Source organism: Littorina saxatilis, linkage group LG13, assembly GCF_037325665.1.
Source record: "Littorina saxatilis isolate snail1 linkage group LG13, US_GU_Lsax_2.0, whole genome shotgun sequence".
NCBI lineage: Eukaryota > Metazoa > Mollusca > Gastropoda > Littorinimorpha > Littorinidae > Littorina > Littorina saxatilis.
In genome coordinates this window covers 37,962,790-37,981,457 of record NC_090257.1, presented here as the reverse complement: position 1 = coordinate 37,981,457, position 18,668 = coordinate 37,962,790, and the positions used below count along the sequence as shown (strand labels likewise).

General features: G+C 41.7%; 1 protein-coding gene and 1 long non-coding RNA gene across 2 annotated transcripts in view; one reads left to right on the top strand and one right to left on the bottom strand.

Annotated features, from left to right (window-relative positions):
* Nucleotides 1–3,062, bottom strand: part of LOC138945663 (uncharacterized) — a 33,691-nt gene extending 30,629 nt beyond the window's left edge. Inside the window, exon 1 of the mRNA XM_070317144.1 lies at nt 2,222–3,062. The gene's annotated coding sequence lies outside the window, so the exon portion shown is untranslated. The remainder of the gene's footprint in view (nt 1–2,221) is intronic.
* A 6,679-nt stretch (nt 3,063–9,741) lies between these two features.
* Nucleotides 9,742–18,668, top strand: part of LOC138945662 (uncharacterized) — a 9,092-nt gene continuing 165 nt past the window's right edge. The window contains exons 1-3 of the long non-coding RNA XR_011449062.1: nt 9,742–10,914; nt 17,412–17,552; nt 18,072–18,668. The exon at nt 18,072–18,668 is cut by the window's right edge and continues 165 nt beyond it. This is a non-coding gene — a long non-coding RNA (uncharacterized lncRNA). The remainder of the gene's footprint in view (nt 10,915–17,411; nt 17,553–18,071) is intronic.

The window sequence follows — 18,668 nt, the reverse complement described above, 5'->3', positions numbered from 1 at the left end:
TTCTATTTGAATATTATTTCACTGTACGTGGACTGAACCGCAAATAATGTGTTTGGACTTCTGGTTGTAAGAATGTTTGTTCAGAATGGTGAAAGTATGGGGTGTGACTACTTTGATATTGCCATGTTTACGTAAGCCTATTCCTTTGGCAGTCGTCCTTGGCTGGCGTGTTCACAAAGGAACGCTGCGCAAACGGCCGTTTTTGGCATCTTTGAGCAGCGGCTGACCATAGTGGCAGCCGTGCCCACACACACGCTCACACGCGCACGCACGCTCACAGTACTGTGATAAAGATGTGCAGCAGAAATGATTCTATGTTGGCGTTAAAGGCTGCCATATACGTAGCGTTCATTAATTAATTCATATTGTTTACATGTGCCAATTAAGTAGATGTGCAACGCCAAGGCACTGCATACCCCAGCGAAAGACAAACCTCTCTCTCTCTCTCTCTCTCTCTCAAACACACACACACACACACACACACACACACACAAACACACATACACTCACACACACACACACACACCCACACCCCAAGTCACACACGCACACATACACACACTCACTCACACGCACTCACTCACTCTCTCACAAAAACTTCATACACACAAAACACACACCCATACGCACATATGGACAGACAGACATACACACCTTTGCAAACAAACACACATACACGCACACACATACACGTATGCACACACACACACACCACACACACACTCACACACACACACGAGTACAGACTCATGCACGCGTGCGCGCACACACACACACACAAATACACACACACACACACACACCCCACACACACTCACACACACACGAGTACAGACTCATGCACGCGTGCACACACACACACAAATACACACACACACACACTCACACACACACGAGTACAGACTCATGCACGCGTGCGCGCACACACACACACACACACACCACACACACACTCACACACACACACAAGTACAGACTCATGCACGCGTGCGCACACACACACACACACACACACACCACACACACACAAACAGTAACACTAACACATGTGCACAAAATGAACACACACACAAATACACACACACACACACACACCACACACACACTCACACACACACGAGTACAGACTCATGCACGCGTGCGCACACACAAACACACACACACACACACACACACACCACACACGCACTCACACACACACGAGTACAGACTCATGCACGCGTGCGCACACACACACAAATACACACACACACACACACACACACACACAAACAGTAACACTAACACATGTGCACAAAATGAACACAAACACACACACCGCGCGAGAGAGAAAGACTACAGGGAGGCATGACGTCATGCTGCATTAATTGACGTCAAAGACTTTCGACCGTGACGTATTCTTCTTACGCGAGCTTTATCCATAGACTTGGAAACTACGGAATTTCTACCCGTCCAAAGCGGCCTTGGGTGGCGTTTGCTCAAAAAATGGGGGCGCCAATTTTACCCACCGTATTTTTGTTAGTATGGTCCCAATTTTTGGTGAACTTCCATCTCCAACTGTGGCTCATTTTCGGGCACAAAGAATCCTTCTTTATCATGTATTATTCGGTATGCACATTTCTCAAATCGATTACAGTATAGCGTTCACGGGATACCTCCAGCTTCGCTGGGATAATGTTATAAAACTGTACCTAAGGAGATATAATAACGATTGGCTGTAGCTTTCGAACACAGAAAAAACAATTTCAGTATTGCAAAGTGATGTTGATAGTGTCGAATGTAAACAGAACAGTCTCAAAGTGAAAGTGGATGTTTTCTGGAAATTGCGAAGTTAACAAGAATACAGAAAAGCGCGCTTTCCTGCTTAACAACACCAGGCGTGTCAATATCACTACGTTTTGCACGTGGAAGGTGAGCGATTTCCTTCACGCGGGGATTGACGAAGCCGTGTACTGACTGTGTTGACGGTCTAAAAATAGCCCAAGACCTGGAGAACTGTTGCTAAACATAGCAATAAAGAATTAATTATTTCTCGTAATTAGTAAGGACTTTCAACCTAAAACTTTGCAGGAAGCTTAATTTATACATCCCCGTAACGATGGGAAAAGCCCTGGAAGTAATTAAACTAATCAAATAGGACAATATGTCAGCCTTTAAGTACTTGCGTGATCATTAATGCAACCTATTTGCACGCCTGACACAAACACCTGAAATAACCTACCTTGCCACTGAGAGACACGTCTGGAACCGAAGGGTACACACAATTCTACAGTCTCTCGTCAGAGGTCTCTTCAAAACACAACCGTTGATGCTGTTTCTTGTCAATGCAAACGGGACAGCTGTGCTTCAAGTTTTGATCCGATTAGGGGCTCCGCTCACATATGTATGTAACTTCAGCAGGACCGACGGCGCACTGCAGATTATCCCAGCCCGCTACACGTTGCATGAAAGGCCAAGTACTCGTCATAATCCCTGTCGCGGCATAAATAATAGGCCGTGCGTCGTCTGTGCCGCTGAAACTGCGCAGGTATATTCTGCCCATTACCGAGGACTGGTGTCTTGAATAGGCCATAGACCAAATAGCCTGGACCGCCAACTCGTCACGTGACCCTTCGAGGTTACGACGCTCGACTTTCAGGGGCGCTTAGCGTCCGGTTTGAAAGGCCAGCGATTCGAAGACAGTGAAAAGAAAGCACGCTCCAGTTATTTGTGACAATGGGAGGTGACAATGAACTGGATTTTCCAAAACTCCAAACTAAACTTAACAAAACTCATCGAAAAACATGTTCCATATGCACTTTAGCTGAGTTTATTTTTGCATTTTCAGAACTTACCTCGGCAACTTCGTCCATGTTTACAATCGACACCGGATATGACATCCCCCTGATTTCTGAAAGGCCATGTAAGCGTAGGTTCCTAAATGCGAGAGGCCGCTACCTCGTAATAGAGAGAAAGAGCGGAGAGAGAGCTAGTTGGCGGTCCGGGATAGATTGTCTATAGTGCGAGAGGCCGCTACCTCGTAATAGAGAGAAAGAGCGGAGAGAGAGCTAGTTGGCGGTCCAGGATAATGAATAGGCCTATCTTTGTGTTACGCTTGCGCCTGCGCGAGCAGAAACAGTGCTGTCCAAGCAAAATTAATGAGCATATTAGACAGACCCTGCCACGACAACCTCCCATTAAAGGCTCACTCCTTCTCATGAAATCAGTTCGGCTCAGCATCTCAGATCTTGTCAGGCACACGGGAAGAGACTACCCCTCCACGTGTACACATACTAAACCTCAACAGCTTGGCTGCTAGCTGTCATGAGTGAGAATTTTCCCATGATTTTATCACTTGGAAATAACACAAATCAGAACGTTTTTAACTGTGCACAGAAAGTACCCAGGCTGGTAACTGTTGGTATCTGACCAACTGGGCGGGCATGATCTAATTCCATGTTATAGCCTGGCTAGATATGATCTGAGAGGGTAAGCCGAACTGTTTTCTGTGAGTCTGCCTTTAAACGCGAACATTTAAAAAATCTAAAAAATCGTAAACGCGAACATGAATTTGTTTTTGTGAACGCGAAACATTTTTTTTTTTAACGCGAACATTTAATTTTAATTTTTATTTTTTTTAGCTAATTTCAGTGAGACGTGCAACTTTTCGTGTTGCAAACCTGCCAAACTGTCATTATTGTCATCAAGTCTACAAAGCGTTACCTACACTTTACAAACTCTTTCCGATATGGTACAGACGCACACAACCGATGCTGAACAATCACAATGTTACAATGCTGTACGTTGTCCTGAATTCTTGACACGAACTGTGGTCGCTAGCTACCAGGCTCGCATTATCACCTAAAAACGATAGTGCATAATATATATATATAGCTACAGTTTAAAGGCGCACCTCTTCTCGTGAGGGCTTATTAGCATATAACTACTTTATGTCCCAAATAAACTCTTGTTCTGGGGACAGAAACATTAAGTTAGCATAGCATGAGGGCATTTTGGCTCACCATCTCAGATTTTAACCTGGCTTTTGTATGGGATAAGATCATTCCTTCACTTGGTCCACGTACCAAAACAATGAGTAGCTCGGTTTCTCTCTGTGAAATGATATTTGTTTGATAAACTAATTTGTGTTAATGCTATAATTTTGATATATATATAATTATCTTTGTTTGTTTTGTCAAATGAGTGTATGTTGTTCACGTTATTCATTCCCGAGAAGTTGTATTTCGAAACAAAAGTACATTACGACAAGGCCTTTGTGTGTGTGTGTGTGTGTGTGTGTGTGTGTGTGTGTGTGTGTGTGTGTGTGTGTGTGTGTGTGTGTGTGTGTGTGTGCGTGTGTGTGTGGGTGGGTGGGTGGGTGGGGGGGTGGTAGGGGGTCACAACAAAATCTCGAAAGGAATGTCTTTTATTTTGTATGCCTTGTTTTTACATTTAGTCAAGTTTTGACTAAATGTTTTAAAGTAGAGGGGGAATCGAGACGAGGGTCGTGGTGTGTGTGTGTGTGTGTGTGTGTGTGTGTGTGTGTGTGTGTGTGTGTGTGTCTGTGTGTGTGTGTGTCTGTCTGTGTGTGTAGAGCGATTCAGAGTAAACTACGGACCGATCTTTATGAAATTTGACATGAGAGTTCCTAGGTATGATATCCCCAGAAGTTTTTTTCATTTTTTCGATAAATGTCTTTGATGACGTCATATCCGGCTTTTTGTAAAAGTTGAGGCGGCACTGTCACACCCTCATTTTTCAATCAAATTGATTGAAATTTTGGCCAAGCAATCTTCGACAAAGGCCGGACTTCGGTATTGCATTTCAGTTTGGTGGCTTAAAAATTAATTAATGACTTTGGTCATTAAAAATCTGAAAATTGTATATCTATATATTTTTAATAAAACGATCCAACTTTACGTTCATCTTATTCTTCATTATTTTCTGATTCCAAAAACATATAAATATGTTATATTTGGATTAAAAACAAGCTCTGAAAATTAAAAATTATTATCAAAATTACATTTTCGAAACCAATTTAAAAACACTTTCATCTTATTCCTTGTCGGTTCCTGATTCCAAAAACATATAGATATGATATGTTTGGATTAAAAACACGCTCAGAAAGTTAAAACGAAGAGAGGTACAGTAAAGCATGCTATGCAGCACAGGTGCAACCGCTACCGCGCTGAACAGGCTCGTCACTTTCACTGCCTTTTGCACTAGCAGCGGACTACGGTCATTGTGAAAAAATGCAGTGCGTTCAGTTTCATTCTGTGAGTTCCACAGCTTGACTAAATGTATTAATTTCGCCTTACGCGACTTGTTTTGTTTTTGTTGTGTTTTTTTGGGAAAATATTTATCTAAACTTGCATTATGAAGAAACATTAATTGTAATGCCATCGGATTGTTCGACATGTTAGACAAATGCATTTAAGTCTGTAATATTATTGTTCCGATCTCCCACTTTGAAATACCATCTTGAGTACACGCTTCGACAATGAATAGAGAATATTAAATGCACAAAAACAATTATGGTTGATATGCAAACATGCTTTATTTCACAAAACAAGTGCTTTGTACAACGTATCAAATCATCAACCTCATTCAAGGTTTTGCGTGATTTGGTTTATAGACAAACAACGTTTGCCTGACAGTCAGGTTTCTCTCGTTACTTGGTATACTGGACATGAACGCCAGTAGGAAGGTACCTTTAAAACTGAATAGTTTTTACGTGTATGTACACACTAAATCTAGGGCAACATCACTTCGCAAAGCTTCTAGGACACGCACAGCAATGCAAAGCACTAGATAAATAGAGTATCATTGGCACGTACCCATTATGTGTGTGTGTGTGTAACGGTAGGAGAGAGAGAGAGAGAGAGAGAGAGAGAGAGAGAGAGAGAGAGAGAGAGAGAGAGAGAGTGTGTGTGTGTGTGTGCCGTGTGTGTGTGTGTGTGTGTGCTGTGTGTGTGTGTGTGTGTGTGTGTGTGTGTGTGTGTGTGTGTGTGTGTGTGAATGAGTGTTTGAGAGAGAGGGGGGGTGTTTGCGTGCGTGTGTGCGAGTGAGAGAGAGAGAGAGAGACTGAGAGAGAGAGAGAGAGAGAGAGAGAGAGAGAGAGAGAGAGAGAGAGAAAGAGAGACTGAAAGACAGACAGACAGACAGAGACAGAGAGCATGTGTGTGTGTGTGTGTGTGTGTGTGTGTGTGTGTGTGTGTGTAGGACTGATTGTCTCACGCAGACCCACATATACAGAAACACACATACCGACTCACACAGACCCCCGCCCACACACAACCACACATACAGACACACACACACAAAATCTTTCTCACACACACATCCATCCACTCCCCGCCCCCCCCCAAACACAAACACATGACAGTGACACACACACACATGACAATGACACACACACATGCACACACACACATGACAATGACATACACACACACACACACACACACACACACTTAACGGGCCAACGGGCGGACCAACGGACACACACACACACACACACACACACACACACACACACACACACACACACTTAACGGGCCTACGGGCGGACCAACGGACATGCACACACACACACCAGAAGAACATGACACTGAAACAAACACAATCTTAAATTTCTTTATTGTCCACACACAGCAACCAGCCTCCGGCGACACCAATTTAATTTATATTCTTACTGTTATCCCATTTTGATATCACCTTCAAAACTCATACTTGTGCACGTTATATAAAACTTGGCCAACAAATTATTGCAACAAATTTCAAACCCAAATTAAAGCATTAATTCCCGTGTCATTTCATTAAAACTTTATATGCCCGTTAAGGCCGTTCACTTAACCTTCAGGATCACGTTTTGGATTAAATATTTCTTTTACAGGGATCACGTGACCGCCGCTTAACTGGCATATACAGTTTTAATGAAATGACACGGGAATTAATACTTTGGGTTTGAAATTTGTTGCAATAATTTGTTGGCCAAGTTTAGAACGCACTGGAAGCAATATGTGTAGAATATATTGATTTTGGAAGACAAAGTGAGGTAATCAAAACCGGTCATGACTTTAGAACAAAGTTAACTTCAACGTGAAAGAGTTCACACCGAGATTCAGCAAAGACATACGAAAATGTTCAAAAGTCGAACGGTGTTGTTTAGTTGACCAGTGTCGCAAAAGTTGAATGTCAAGATCACAGCAGACCTCACTTATTAGAATACATTGAAAGGTCCGCTTCTCGCCCTAATATTTGTTTTATTCTTATACTTTTAATGTTCATACTTTAACTTGAAATCGCATGGCCTTGTCCCTCAGACAAAGTGTAAATGAAACGCCACTTCAGTAACATTCATCATCATCATCATCATCATTATCATCATCATCATCATCATCATCATCATCATCATCATCCTCCTCCTCCTCCTCCTCCTCATCATCATCCTCGTCGTCGTCGAAGGCGTCGTCGTCGTCGTTCTCATTATTATCTTCAGCAGTAGCAGCAGCAGCAGCAGAACCCAGAATACTGTCCAAAATGGCTTTCATGAAACGCTATATCGCCGATGTTCTGGTATGCGCTTTTTATATACTGCCGATATATCAGAGTAACCCTTTATATCGCTTGCTTTTGGCGGATTCGTCAGTGCATAGCTCAAGTTACTGATCAACCGGGTGCCTGCAACGTGCGGTTCACCTGGCACATTTTTAACCGACTTTTGTCAGACAGAAGTCGCCCAGAAATTGGTCAGGCAAAATCGTCATCCAAACCATCATCGTACCACATTTAAAAGGCTCTCAGCTTAAATCTTAAAGCTGAAGCCTTGAATCACACCGAACACCAAATCTTCAGCAGACTACAAACATACAGCCATTAAAGTCATCAAACCATGACGTTTTAAATCAAATCAAACGTAAAGGATTCTGGAGGCATGAAGCAACACACACACACACACACAAAAAAAAAAAAAATGGAGGCATGAAGCCCAAGGCCTAAAGCGCTGAAGCCATTAAACCACAGCACAAGTGGAGTCTTCCAACTGCATGAAGACCAAAAACCCTTGGTTCGTATCACGTCAAAAGGCTCCAAACCCAAAGACTTGAAGCAAGGTCAAGGTCCTCGAAGGCTTGAACAACAGCACATGCGCGGTAGAGTACGACCTTATGATTTATCTGTTGTCCTGCAACGAAGATAATATCCCACTGTACTGCAAGCCTTAAACATTAAACTACATTACACGTGAAGCATTCTGAAGCCTTCAATCATAAAGACTGCAACCCGTGAAGCCTTCAATCATAAAGACTGCAACCCGTGAAGCCTTCAATCATAAAGACTGCAACCCGTGAAGCCTTCAATCATAAAGACTGCAACCCGTGAAGCCTTGAGCCACATCACATGCGTCGAAGAGTACGAACTCGCCTGCTGTCAAAGGACATATTTATCTCAACATTTTATGAACTCAAAACACAGAAAGTTGCTTTCACACGCTAGCTTTGATTGCAACAACGTGCTGTGGCCCCAAACCATGTATCATCAAAACGGAACTCGTGTATCGCTGAATGCCACTCAAAACATGCTGTGGTCACGGATGACTGGACATGGCTGTCGCACTGCAATCCTCCCGAAAAATGTGATCGTGTTTACAGGACTAGGAAACGTAAACTAGTGATTGTATTTAAATGACACTGTGGCAGTATTTAACATTTATTTGTTTGTATGTATGCAAAGTCATGATTTTTTTTATGTAAACCTTTAAACTTATGACACGTTTTAAAACATTTTCCGGAAGATTGCTAAGCATTTCAAAATGTACCTGTAACGATGCAAAAATTGTCTGTCTTCTGAAAGATCAAAGAACATATCTGCATTTGTATCATAAACATTTACTTGAAAATAAAAATTGGTTGGTCCATGCTACCATTGGAGCGTCGCGCACAGCCCTGGTGTCACCATAATGGAAGGGCGCTGGTTCTGAGCGACGCTTGGTTCTGTGACCAGATGACGTCATTTATACTTTCCTCATCGGAGATCTTTTGTATTTCAATCAGTGTCATTTCCCAGTTCTGTGTTCTGCGGTCGTTTTGACTGACTTGACAAGTTGAGAAAACCAATGACACTTTATTTTTGCGAAGCAACTGAATATAAAAAGAAAAGAAAGCGTGCAGAAGTATGTTTGGGTCCTGCAAGACTTTCCCACGATTTCTCCCTTTAATTGGAAGTAAAATGAAGATGTCTGCTTTTCGTCTGCTTTGGAGGTAGGGAGATTTTACAGCGCACACGGTAAATTGCAAGTCGTATTGGACAAGAATTTTTTTATTCTTCTTTCTTCGAAGTACCATAGATTTGTTCTTGGCCATATTATCGACCTGTGCATCGTTATATTATGGGAAAAACACGTTTGAACGCAAATTCGCAAAGAAATTTTGATAATTTGCTCCGAAACTGCAACGTCGATTTGCCTATAAACAAAAAATTCTGGCTCAATATGCGGGAACATGCTGGTAGTGTCATATTTTTTAAATGGGTGTGGAAGAACTGCTCATAATTTAACATTGCACTCCGGCCCTGTTCTTTTTTTTCGTCACACCCGAATAGAAACCGTTATTTGTTTTGGGCTTCCCAGCATTAATTGGAGCATCGTTGACAGCCTGGTGCCACCAAGACCAAATCCAAAGTGGGTGGTAAAAGAGTTGACCGAGACCATTTGATCTACTTTTCAGCACACTACGATGACGTAATTTGGCATTGACTAGGTTCTGTTCGGTTTGCCGTTTGGATGTGTCAGGGTTGGAGGAAGCAGCTTACTGTGCGTTGACTTACGAAGCAGTGGTACACCGTTTGGCGTGTACACCGGTCGTGAATCACACGCTAGTACACGCTCCCAACTATTCCACACACACTAATCCAACAGACGAGAACCGCTGGGGAAAATTCTTCTTTTGTAAAGACGCGCACGCTTGCTGCACAATCTTCCTGCGGACATTGCTGTGAGGGTGTGCGTGTGTAATCCCTGCATTTTATACAAAGTGATCGACAGTAAAAGAGAGAGACAGAGAGAGAGACAGATTGACAGAGAAAGAGAGAGAGAGAGAGAGAACTCTTGATCTTGATTTTTTAATCAGTTGCAAGGACGAAGCTAGCCCCGCCTAAATTGAAGGTGCCACAGAATCAAGCACGCTTGCAGTACAATCTTCCTGCGAACACAGCTGTGACACTGTGCGGTGTGCGTGTAATGTGTGGTCGCTTCAGTTCAAGAGTCTTGATGTAGATTATCATAATCAGTTGCACGGACGAAGTTAGCCCAGACTAAATCTGGATTGACGGTGCCACAGAACGAAGTGAGCCATTTTCAACAGGGAGATGGGGAAGGAGAAGGATTTCTGTGAAAGCTTGCCCGGGCAAGATCTAGATTAATTAACGGTGCCACAGAACGAAGTGAGCCATTTTCAACAGGGAGATGGGGAAGGAGTTCAGGATTTCTGTGAAAGCTTGCCCGGGCAAGATCTAGATTAACGGTGCCACAGAACGAAGTGAGCCATTTTCAACAGAAAAAGATGGGGAAGGAGAAGGATTTCTGTGAAAGCTTGCCCGGGCAAGATCTAGATTGACGGTGTCACAGAACAAAGTGAGCCATTTTCAACAGAAAAATGGGGAAGGTGAAGGATTTCTTGGCTCGCGGGAAGCTCTACCATGGCGGCTTGTGTCTCCAGTTAATGGCAACCATACTTTATCTTACGGGCTTTTCAACCAATTACTGGGCTGTAGGCACCGTTCAAGCTAATTCTACAGAGATTTTAACTGTGAATAGTGGACTTTTTCAGTACTGTGTCGTCATGAAGGTTGATTTATCCAACAGCCCTGATTTACAGGCTATGGGCGCCAAAGCTACTGGCTGCCACTGGCATGATAAAACACCGTGTTCAGATCAATGTGAGGACTAGTTACTAATACTCAAACACACTGTGTGTGTGTGTGTGTGTGTGTCTCTCTCTCTCTTTCTCTGTCTCTCTCTCTGTCTCTCTTTTTTACTGTCGATCACTTTATATGTATAACCTCTATCAACATGTAGCATGTATAAACAACCAAACATGCAAACACAGACCCCCCCATACACACACACACACATACACACACACATACACACACACACACACACACACACGACACCCTCTCACACACGGATTCCTCCTCCTAGCTGCAACATGTTCATACATCAATGCAATGTTACTCGCTAAATAGTCTAAAAGCATCGAACACGACATTAAAGCTTATAACAGTAAAAGTGATAGGGACACGGAACACCCCTCTGTTGCTTACTTCATACTGTACTGTGCACACTACCGTTGGTTTCGTCCATTCTCTTCTTTCTCAAATCCAAAGCCAAGATAATAAAAACAAATACGAGTGATTTACTCTGTCGTATTTCTCGACTGGAGGCAAAACGCATTATTCATCTTAGGAAGAAATGACGCACATTCTCAAATTGTAGACTTTTGTCTCAAATTCGTACAATTAAACTTGACGTGGTCTTCGTGATCTGGTTTGTTAAATTTGCACACAATGGACATACAAATTGTTTACTTATTCATCAGTTACAAATCATTGCTTGTTGCTTTTAAAACCCCGTGTCCTCAATTTGAATGTTTCATAATTGCCTCTTCTTCCCCATCGTGGGGCCGTGCGGACCCCATGCTTCTCAAAGATGCACGCTTTTCATTCTTTAAAAAACATGGGTCCGCAAGGCCCCACGATGTTTGTAGTCTAAATTTTCCTTTTTTGTTCTAATTACTTGTGGGAATGTCGGGTGGAAGGACAAGGATAAATAGCACAGGCAGAGGAGCATACAATTAAGACAGAGGTTGCTTTAACTTATCTTAACTTATCTTTTATTGAAGGAAATGTAACTAAAAATAACCACTCCGGTTATCTACATCAGAAATATTCCAAAACAGTTTAGCTAAATCTGGTAGCAACCAGAGACAATGCTATAAGTTATAATTTAGAAACAATGAACAAAAGCTCTTCTGCAGGCAAACACATTTTAAGTGCAAGCGCGACTGCACACAATGTTCAGTTTTATCAGTCGCAAAGTTCTTCTGCAGGCAAGCGCCTTTAAAGTGCAACATGAGAATTAACAGTCAAAAGTGTGCAGCCTGTAGACAGTATCTTCCTTTTGTCTGAGGTCTTAACTCAGAAGATCTCTATCATTCTCATGCCTGAATTCATCAAAGGAATGATAATCAAAACTCATAAGATTATGTACAGGTAAAAGGGTAATACAAATGAAGACTAGCAAAATATCAGAGTATGAAAATGCATGTGACAAACAGAGTGGAACCAGTAGAGTGACACAGGAAAGAATACATAACATTTCAGTGGCTGACACAAAGCCTGACAAAGGACAGGGAGAGAGAGAATCAGGCTAACACATTTAGTCTGAATAACAACCAACACCCAGGTTGCTTTAGGTATGAACAAGTAGTTAACTATATGTGCACGTCCTAGATACTGGGAAATACTATGGGTTGTCAACTTTGAATGACTGTCACAATATCTCTGAGCAATGGATGACAAAGGGGATGCTTTGATGTCAAAGGGGATGGATTTGACTTACTGTAACAACCAAGTTTGGGTTTCCAAACATTGCTGTGGGTTTTAAACGATTTAATTTTTAGCCAAAATGCCCCCAAAACAGCACCTAAAACTGGGACAAAAATACACCAGTCTGTGTTGCAGCTGTACACAATGGAGAATAAAGCTCTGTGAATTTTATTGTGATGTTTATGGGTCAGCTGAAGGATTATTCTCGACATACACACTCAAGAATTACATCTATTTTTCTTCTTCTGGGAGTTTGATCGGCAAAGAAAACACGTAATCGTGGGTTACCGTCGTTTCCGGTTTCAACTTCATCAAAAAATGCGATCTGCTGAACAAAGGAAACCTCAAAGTTATTCAAAGTCATTATTTATTTATTTCAACAAAATTTAGGTTTTCAAAACACAGCACTACGGTAGGAAACAAATTTATTTCAGCTTATAATCGCGCTTGAATGTACCCCACCCTTGTTTCGTTTCCATCTGTAACCCACGAAAGCATGGCCACAGCAGACGACAAATCCCGCATTGCCTATCACACACGCGTTGTGAGATCGCGGGAACACCGTCGAAAGTTCCATTCATGACGTTTGACCCGGTCATGTGAATAGACAATGAGAATTTATCCACCCAATCGTATTCGTTTCCGGTTTTTGAGACGTAACTCACGACAGACCACGCTGTATCTTCACTGTTTGAGACCTGTAAAATCTTTTTTGACAATTGTAGCATATATTCATCGACGAATTTTGCGATATTTTGCTGATTAAAGCTTGATCTGGTGCAAAGTTTGAGCAGCACATGTGTTCTCATGATCGGCGCCATTATGAAATTTTCGATTCTTCTGCAACGCACGATCGACAATCGATTAATTCTCTCATTTAGGATTGTCGCTTATGGAAACTTGAAAATTTCAAACTTTCATGCATGCATAGTTATATATCTATGTAGTCCACATGCAATAATCAAGTTTTAGTTCTTTTCTTTGGAAATAAAAGACATTACGAACTATGGTTTCCATGAAACTCACGACAATATTATCTCTATACACATAAACCCAGTGAGTACAGATCGAAAACTTTTTGCTCACTTAAATCTTTCTATCATGTATTAAAACCCAAAAGGGTGCCCAAAAGGCTAGTTGCTACATTTGACCTACAAAAAAAACTTTTGCGCCTGGAAATTGCGTGGGTTACGGTTTCCACTTTCTACTTCGATCTAGTTAACTTATGGAAACTTGTAATTTCAAACTTTCATGTTTGCATATTTATTTATCAATGTTGTCCACATGCAAATTGCAATAATCAAGTTTTAGTTCTTTTCTTTGGAAATAAAAGACATTACAAACTATGGTTTCCATGTAACTCACGACAGTATTATCTCTATACACATAAACCCAGTGAGCACAGATCGAAAACTTTTTGCTCACTTAAATCTTTCTATCATGTATTAAAACCCAAAAGGGTGCCCAAAAGGCTAGTTGCTACATTTGACCTACAAGAAAAACTTTTGCACCTGGAAATTGCGTGGGTTACGGTTTCCACTTTCTACTTCGATCTAGTTAACTTATGGAAACTTGTAATTTCAAACTTTCATGTTTGCATATTTATTTATCAATGTTGTCCACATGCCACATGCAATAACTGAGCTAAAGTTCTTTCCTGTGGGATATTGAAGCCTAAAGTGGAAACCATGTAACCCACGACATAGAGCGTACTGCATGTGTCTAATTGTCATTTCTAAAGAAACCCCGATATGAAAGGTCCTCTCTTTGACAGAAAAAGATACAGGCATGTCTTTTGCACTTAAAAAAGAGTATTTCACTCAATTCAGTCCTACTTTTTTTCCTGGTGTCCATGTCCCATAGTTGTGACCCAGTATCTAGGATGTGCACATATATAGCTTCAGATGTTATCCGGCAATGGCTGTGGATTGAATAAATTCTTAACTGCGAAAATGAGCAGGGAAGGTAAGCTGCGCATGTGTACACGATGTGTATATGTGTTTCCCCAAACAAAGCCCATTGAACTGGCCGGAAAAGAGGGACACACCGAACAGAGGGAAAATAGGGGAAGGGGGGGGGGGGGGGGGGGCGCTCTGACATTACACGGGGGACGCCGGTCAAAATGGCGGACACTACAATCTTACATCAGCCAATCAACCGTCAACGACATACGGCTTGAAATGCAGCAACATGATTGAACACATGACAAGTAATGCATCCGAAAACTTCATAAAGCATGTCATGTTGTTGTACACTTCGCCTATACAAAGTTACGATTACAGTGCTGGAAACAAAGAACGATCCTCAGCGAAGCGAAAACTGAGAACTTCTTTGTTCCTCAACAAAACTGGCTACGAAGCGGAATTCCGTCCAGCAAAGTATTCAAATCCCTTCTCATCGAAAACCGAAATCTGAGAAAGGTTCGACTTACCTTACCGGACTTCATCGTTATAAAACTGTCCTTGTAAAAAGGAGATTTAATATAGGTCTACTCGACATAAAATATTGTGACAGGCTTCTCTCATCGAAACGAAGCGTATGAGAACGAGTCTGCCTTACTTGATTCTTACGAGTCTTTAATTCACAAGACTCTAAAACAACTTTAGAACAACTGGTCATCACATATTAGAAGTTAGTAGAGACATCCAGATTTGCCTTCGTCAAAAGTTCGTGAGTTCCGATGTTCGCGAGTTTGTTGAAGTGGTGACGTCACATCCCGTCACGGTCACCACTTTCTAATTTCGGTCCAGATCTACGCGAAGTTCTTCGTGCGTTCGTCTGTTTTTCGAAACAGTGATGACGAAGGTTGAATCTGGATGTCCCTATTAACGCTCAATTTCAGCGCCAAATCATGAAAGTAATTAGAAACTGATCTAGAAAACACATCTCTCCGATAGATCAAAATGGCGTCATCAACTCTGACGCGAGACCGGTCGGACATCACCCGGGACCAAATCAGCGGCAAAATGTACATATGCAAACATCATAGCATGAAATGAAACATAAGAATAAAGCATAAGGAATGAATAAAGCATTTAGTTACTTACATATTCTCCTCAGTGAGCACACTTGAAACCTAAACACAAAATCTGCTGCTGACGCTAAGTCGCGAAACACAATGAAAACCACAAGTCGACCACTTACAACTTCGCGCTAAACTACACAGCTAGCTCGGTTCGCGACAAATTTGGGCAGAGGTTCGACACGTTCACGGCGACAACACAATAGGAGCAGCACACAGCTCGCTATCTCTAATCGCGTTTTTTGCTCTACAGTTAAAATTAATATTAAAAGTCCTACGGTTTTGAGCCATTAAGGACTTGAGTGTTTGTCCGCTTTCAAAAAGAGGAAAGAAAGAAACAAAAAATAAGGAGAGGAGGGCAGGGGGTGGGGTTGAGTTGATAATGCTCTGTGGAATTTGTTAAAATGAAAAGTAGTTAAGATGTTTCTTGGTAAGAATTATAAGTCTGTATTCTATATCTTGAATAACGGGCTTGTAATATTATTTTTATTTTATTTCAAATCGAGTTAAAAAGTGGAACCTTTCAGGATCACCAATAAAACCAAATAGATGAGCAAGTAAGAGGAACACGAACAATAAATCTCAAAACTTTTTACAAATAAAAGGATTAAGATGTAAGCCACGAAGGCCGTGGTAATAAAAACAATATGTACAGTTTGGCGACTAGTGGGCCTTGGGTGAGGATATGTTGTCTAGAAGGTAGTCTAGTTTTGCTCTACTCTAAATGTTCAGCCTTTTAAAGACAGGGGTCACGGCCGACTTCCTGTGGCGATAAGCCAATAGGGAGGCTACCCGGTGTAGCCAACGGGGGGGTGTTCTACTTAAAATTCCTGCCCAATGAAAGGGGTCGTTAAAGATGCAGACCGGAAATATTACAAGCGGTTACAAAGCTGATACATAATACTAGCTAAACGGGGAAAAGAGCCCTGTCTGCATTACACACCGGATATATTACAAGCAGTTACAAAGCTGATACATAATACTAGCTAAACGGGGCCGGGAAAGTTATGGGATCTTACCACCTAGATTAGAAATGAATCCGGTCAAGAGTCTACCCTACGATAGTAAACACACTTCTTCGATCGGTTTACAACAATAAAGTACAGTGCACAACGACAACCAGGTATTATTTAGTCACTCATTAGGTACTGATGGTTAGAGGTTACTCTGCCGCTTCTCACCATTTTAAGTTAGGGATTTCCTAGCACAAAGGGCATTATTTAAAGGTAAACCCAATGTTACTAGCACACACACACACACACAGGGAATAGCAATAGACAGGGGAGGCAACTGGGTCGGGCAGGAGATAACACACACAAAGAGACGGGGTACGCCACTTGGCTACATCCTTCTCACTGAAATGTTAGGACATAAGAGCTTTTTAGGTGCCTGGGGCATTCTTAAAAGCTCATGAGAAAATTCCACCTAGTTCAAGAGATAGTTGCAATTAAACACCCTTCTGGGTCCCCACGACCACCGGCGAAGGTTAATGGGTAATTCACAAATATTTCTCTGCCTGGAATGCACATTTGAAGGAATAAAACCACAAGTACTTTACATTTCTTCTATTTCAGAACGCCAGTTGTCTTTGCAACAACCATTAAGCCTGCCTTTAATTGTCTTAACACGTGCCTCTAAATTTCAACTCCTTGGTTTAACCAGACAAAAAGCAAATCAATTCTCAACCAACATTTTCTGAATTGTTAATGATGCTTCAGCGTTTTTGTTTATTTAACGTACTGGAAGTACTGTCATATAATACTAATAAACACTTGTAATCTTTCGCCCGTTGTTACGTTTTCAGATAAAAAGATGCTCTTCCTGCCCATACTTGTTCTGGTCACGCTCACCCTTGCCTTCCTTTGCCCAATCTGGGCCAACTGTATTACGACACGTCCAACCGAGATGGAACTGAAGGCTAATATTTTTTGTTTTATGCCAGCTGGTAAGTTTTAAAAGTGAGTTGTACTATATGACCAATCAGGATTGATTCTAGGTGACCCACTAAATGTTATTGCGGTCTGCCCGGTGTAACACCAGAAAATTACTCCCACGAGATTGTTACTCCGGAGTACAAAATAATGTCGTACGAAAATTGTACTCCCTTTACGAAAAAACTACTCCCCCATAACACGAGAAAATTACTTCCAACTAAAGGTGTGTTCCGAGTCAACATTTCGATCGAAAATGTTACTCCCCTGACCAATAAATAACGAATAAATTATTCTACCCTAACACGAGCAATTTACTGCCCAAGCCAGGTGTACGCAACTTTTACTCCCCTGTGCCCTGTTAGTCTTGCCGTATCATGCTTTATTGTTACAATGTGTTGTAAAGCTTGTTTCCACGTTACGCATACAGTATGGCAACTTTGAAGAAATAACTGTTGTTGGATTTGTAGAAGCTAATGGTATTGTTGTTATTGCTTTTGTTGTTATTCAATACTAACATTAATTATTTTCAGGAGGGATAGGCTTTTTCGTCATCCTTTTATTTTGGATTGGGACCAAAAACTTGGAACCAACAGACGATGTTTGTGACTCAATATATCGGAACCTGGACCTCGACATAGGCTGGTCCTACAACCTGATCTTCTTTGGGATCATCATCATCTTCCCGTCATTCTACATGATCTTGGAGGCTATCTTGCCTGAAACTGAAACTGAAACTGAAACTGAAACTGAAACTGAAACTGAAACTGAAACTGAAGCTGCAGTAGTTACCAATGCGGACTACACCAACCCTCCAAACCAACCATTCACTCTTTCTTCTTCTCCTTCTAACGCATGAATGAATGAACACAGAAGACCAAACTGCAGTTGAACACAAACTTGAAACCCTCAGTACACAAAGAACAAACAAATGAGTGTATAACTTAAGCACTTCGGGCACATTCTACGTTCAAAATCACAACCCTGAATGACCCAACCTGCCCCGAGGCTGGGTCATAGATTGGGCACCTTGGGTCATCTGGGTCAAATATCATAACTGTCAAATCAAAAACAGTAGCAACTATTTCTTCACTATCTTTAGACATTTATTCGATCTGTATCATTATTCG